This window comes from Camellia sinensis, chromosome 12 (assembly GCF_055761805.1).
Source record: "Camellia sinensis isolate YWXY chromosome 12, ASM5576180v1, whole genome shotgun sequence".
NCBI lineage: Eukaryota > Viridiplantae > Streptophyta > Magnoliopsida > Ericales > Theaceae > Camellia > Camellia sinensis.
The window spans coordinates 99343548-99349547 of NC_138972.1; positions in this window are offsets into that span (position 1 = coordinate 99343548).

The window sequence follows — 6000 nt, forward strand, 5'->3', positions numbered from 1 at the left end:
AATCTTTTGTGAAACAGACCTAATAAAAAAAGGTGACAGATAAAGAGGAAAGTGGGGTTCAAGAAGAAAAAGAAGAAAAGGAACAACAAGGAGTCTAGAGAGAGAGAGAAAAGTAGAGGGATAGAGAGAGAGAGAGAGAGAAGTTGCTGCCTATTTTTGTGTGTAACAGTGTGAGTCAACCAAACCCTAAACATATATATATATATATATATATATATATATAAATCGGGGCTAAACGGGGCGAGGGGTCAGGGCCGGGGCTAGAATATGTATCATCGTCCCCGGTCCGAATATCACCGGGAATTTATTTTTGAATACCATCTCCGGCCCGTTGAGAGTATTTTTCGGGAAAAAATCGTTAAATTCGGGAATGGGAGGTCGGTTCCCCATCAGGCCGGGGTCAAATTGCCATCTCTAGTTAGATATGAGATAAATGAAGAAAATCAACATGAATGGAGATGGGATGTGTGGACATTGATGAGTTCCAAAGCCATTGATGAATTCGCTAGTGTTGATGAATATGAGAACTATTTCTGTGGCCCTTGCATTTGAGAGAGGTGATGTTAGATCTAAGAGAGATCAAGAAAATCGGCATGAATGGAGATGGGTGTGTTGACATTGATGAGTTTGGAGCTCTGTATTGTTTAAACTAGTGATAAATTTGTTTAAATCAGTGATAAATTTATCACTGATGAATTTGTTAAAAAAATTACAAATAGTAGACTTGAATTGAGAGAGAGATGGGGCATCACAACAAATTTATCACCGAATTAAGTAACAAATTTATCGCTCCTAAATTAAGTAACAAATTTATCAGATCAGTTACACATCTGTAGAAGATCAACAACACCTTTCAATGCATTGATTGGACACTTTGCATCCCAAACCACTGATGAAGGAAGATGGTGACAACGACAATGTCGAAAATGGTAGATCGATGATGGAGGATTATGGTGTTGAAGCTAGCATATGAATGATAGGGAAAGAGCAACGGTGATGGCAACGAAAGAGAAGGAGATGATGGTTGGTGATGGAAGAGGAGAAGGAAATTGTGTGCCAGTGACAAAAATAGAAAAGAGAGAGAGAGAGAGAGAGAGAGGGAGAGAGAGAGATGTGTTTGGGTTTAGGGAAAAATCACTCAACTGAATGTAAGGGGTAAAAGTGGAAGATGGGCTAAATTATTTTAGGTCAAGACTTCCTAGGGATTAAGTCCAGTCCAAAGGACCGGCCCGTAACTCCTCCAAAAAATAACTACTCACTTTTGCCATTAATTTGTTGTTAGGGTTCGTTTGGGATGTGGATTAACTTTTTGATTTTTTGGTTTTTTATTGTTTGAGATGTTCTAAATAAGTGCACTTTTTGAATTTTTATGAAACATGGGTTGAGTTTGAAGTGATGTGGTAGAGAAGTGATGTGAAATAAAATGATGTGACTTAAATAGGATAATAACTTTTTTGACTTTTTTTGAAGATGCCAAACTTAACCATTGTCTTTGGCTAAAAAATCTCGTTTGAGATATGTTTTTTAACTTTTTTGAGAGAACAAATGAAATGATTATGGTTTGGATGTGACACTTTGTCTTATTAGGCTAAAAACCTTGTTTTGTCTTTCTGTGACTATTTTAGCCAAAAAATCTCATTTTAGCTTTTGCCAAACGAAAGCTTAATAAGATAATTTCTAATTACGCATAAGTCGTCATTAATTTTTTTCATCATAAACTTGAAAAAATAACTACATTAAAATTAATATAACATTATTATTATTATGGAAAAATTTGTTTAAGGTCTCTAATATTAAAATTTTATAAAATAAAAGATATATAATATTTTTATAATAATTGATATCTCTCAACATTTATGTAAAAAAAATTCGACATAGGAAAATTTTATCTTAACACAAAATTTTTTTTATGACTTTACAAAAAAATTTCATCTAGAGATTTTAATTAATAAAATATATATATATATATATATATTAAACATCTCCTCCACCATATTATTTATTGTATTACATTCATCCTAATAATAAAAATTTTGTTTTCAACTTGGACTCTTGCCTTTCGAATATATGGCCAAACGAGGGAGACACTTGTTCGGTAAAAACTATATTTACGTTAGATTTGGCAGTTGTTAAAAAAAAAAAATTAAAAAGTCATTATTTTATTTAAGTCAAATCATCTTATTTAAATCACATCATTTCTTTATTATATCACTCTAAATTCAATTTATATTTCATTTAGAACTTCTTAAACAGTCCCTTAATAAATAAATTATTAATTTTATATATTTGTTGGAACTTGTCAAATGGATAAAGCCTTCAAACCCAAATCATATTTCGGAACTTCTTAAACAGTCCCTTAATGAATAAATTATTAATTTTATATATTTGTCGGAACTTGTCAAATGGATAAGATGAGCTCCGCCGGCCGTGAGAAAAGCCAGCATTGACGACATCATAAATTGGGGCCCTCCGTCTACCAGCATCCTTTCATTTGGACACGTTTATTTTATTTGTTAAAAAATCATAATAAAAATAAGATTTAATATTGTGTGTTAAGAGCTTTTTAATTAAATAACTGTATGGGTACTTCAATTAAAATATTAAAGTGTAATTAGAATTTAAAAAGAGAAATTATATTTCAGCGGGTTTGATATAAAATAATTATTGATTAATGAAAAAATTTATAATTTTAATTATTAATATACATAAAGTTTATCACTTATTTTCAAATTATTTTTAAAACACTAAACTGAATTATAATTTTTCTAAATTAAAAATGCAATCTATCATTTTCCTTTTTCTCTCCTCCCATCAGCCTGTGTCATACATATTAAGAGTTTTGCTAAAATTACAAATTAAATTACTATTTATTTTACCCGTGTCAAACCTACACTTATGTGGATTTCATATACACATGCATAACGCCTTGTTTGACATTCGTTAAAAAAATTAAAAAGTCACTATCCTATTTAAGTCATATCATCTTATTTAAGTCACATCAACTCTCTATCATATCACTTTAAACCCAACCTATATCCAAACCATATTTCATAAAAAGTCAAAAAGTACACTTATTTAGATCATTCCAAACCACCCCTTAATAAGATAGTTGATATTTTAGTTTGTATTTCTATTTTTTAAAATATAGTAACTCATTAACAAGTTATTTAACATTTGATCACTTTAACAACTGGGTTACTAGCCCATAAAAATTTTAAAAAACAATTGAGTTAATAGTTCCACTGCAATGTCACCAAGAGCAATTTTAGTTAGCTTCTTACACTAATTTGTTACTAATAACTCCATTGTAGATGCTTCAATGCACCTTGTTGGACACCCTATTCTTTGGATACCTCAACGCCCCTTGCCCTCTTCTATTCTCTTCATTTCAAATCCTAGTAGAGATTCGTGGCAGCCCCAACCCCTTATCTCTTATCTACTTCCCTTTCTTTCATTCCTAACAGACAAATAGAGAAAAAGAGAGAAAGTCGCTAGAAGAGAGAGAGAGTTTTTTTTTTTTTTGGAACCAGGAGAGAGAGAGTTAGGGCGTGACAAGAAGAACTGATATGGGATTAAAGTGTGATGGCTAGATGTGGAAAGGGGCTGAAGTAGGGATGACAATGGAGATCCTACCCTATGGATACCCATAGAAACCCAACCTAAATATATGGATTTTTTTTTTTTTTTTTTACTCGTCAAGTCAATTAAGTGATGTTTTTAAATATTTATAGGATATAGGTCGGAGATAGGTACTCACCCATTTCTCCCATATGTTATGTTTAGGGTTCTTCGTTACTTTCCTATCCCCCTTCTAGCAAAATTAACATGATGTTAACATATAAACCGTAACAATGTCTTCAAAAATCTATCTGTTCGAGGCACAAATTTTGCAGCATTCAAATAAAATATATCATCATATGCAAAATAAATAACGAATAAAATATTTAAAAAATTGTCCTAAAATATATATATATATATATATATATATATATTAGCGTATGTCCGTACTTGAAGGCACAGTGTAAATAATGTCGAGATTAAAATATAATTGTAATGTATACCAATGTTGTGAAACCCGGACCGGACTGGCCGGTCGAACCGGGAACCGGGCCTTGTTCCGGTCCGGTCAACCCCCTAGAACCGGAGTAGGAGAAAAACCGAAAACCCGGCGGTCGAACCAGGAAAACCGGTGACCCGAACCGGGTCTAGTGGGTTGGACCGTTGATTTTTTTTCTTTTTTTTTTTATTTTCTTTCTTTCTTATATTTATATATATATTATAAATATATTTCAAATTTTTGACTTAAAATTCTTACTTTAAGAGTCTCCTCTCATAAGGAAGAGTCTCATTGGAAGTTGCAGAAGATTATAAAAGTCTATTTCTATTTATAGGAAAAGATTTTTCAAAGAGAACCTACAAAATTCTATGTGGGATTCAATCAAATTATTTGAAACATATTGATTGGAGGGAGAGTTGAAAATTTCATTTTTCTCCAAAATTAAACCTAACATTCAATCAATTTGTTTGGAAGGAATGATTAAAAAATTTAATTTCTTTAAAACAAGTGACTTTTTTTTATCAATTATGACTTTATTAATAAATATTATACAACAATTTTTATTTTTATTTGAATATTTATATATATATTTTTATTTATTTATAATTTTTAATTATATAATATTAATTATGACGTCACGGTTCGACTGCTTTGACCCGACGGTTGAACCGGTGACCCATCCACCCGGTCCTTTTTCCGGTTCGCTCACCGGTCCGGTTTTCAAAACATTGATGTATACATAATATGTTTAAATTTATGGAGCCTGTAGCATTTTTTGATAAAGATATTATGTTTCTTAAAGAATTTGTAACCATTTTACTTGTACCACACACTCTACAGAACTTAAATAAAATAACAACTTCCCCTAAAGCATGGCGTCATCATTCATTCATTTAACAAAAAAAGATCCCTTAAAACTTCAAGACCATAACTTCCCAATGATAACCAATGCCTCATTTTAACAGAGGCAAATTCCTTAAGTATTGCACTATGAACAATAGAGTTCAAGGTATGTTTTCTCACAAAAAAATAAAGTTCGAGGTATGTTTTGTTGGAAATGGTGGAAAAATTCTGGGTAAAACCAGAATTTTTTCTCAAATTTGGTTTATTTTTTAGGTGGGCCCCGAGCATCGATTTACTCGAGTCAAAGCGGTAATGCGTTCTATGTCGCGTTGTGATTCACGTGATATATTTGGTTGCTTAAAACCATTACCCAGTGAATGGGAAATTGAAGCCAAAGTGTGCTCCATGGAAATGGAGTTGTGATGGAAATTCCTTAAAGTTGTAAATTGGCTTGTCCCACATTGATTTGGTGGGAAGTTTTGAAAGGGTTTATAAGGCTTAGGGTGAGATACTTGGGGTGTGCCCCAAGGGGTACCCAAGTGTTTTAGAGGGAGAGGTTATGGGCTAAATGGGCTAGACCCATTGGACCTAAAAATCACCACACGCGCGCGCCGCCGTCCGTCCGGTTGAGCGGGCTGGGCTGGGCCTGGGCTTGGGCACGGGTGCGTGGTGTGTGGTTGGGCTTCTAATCTTTTTGGGCCAAAAACATTTGAATTTTATTTTATTTTTTATTAAAATAAAATCCATAATTCAAATTAAACTGGTTTGGATTTATTGTTCATCCAAACAGGGCCCTTCCCGTTTTCAAACAGAATTAAACTGTTTTGGATTTATTGCTCATCCAAACAGAGCCCTTCCCGTTTTCAAACAGAATTAAACTGTTTTGGATTTATTGCTCATTCAAACAGAGCCCTTCCCGTTTCTATCTGTTTGAATAAACAGATTCAAATCTGTTTAAATTTGAATCTAACAGGTTTCATACCTGTTCAATTCAAAACCAAAAGCCACCTTTACATCTATAAATAGACTAGCCTCCCATTTGGATTTTACTCAAAAAATTTTCGTACTCCATCCTCTGCAAATTATATTCTTCATCTTGC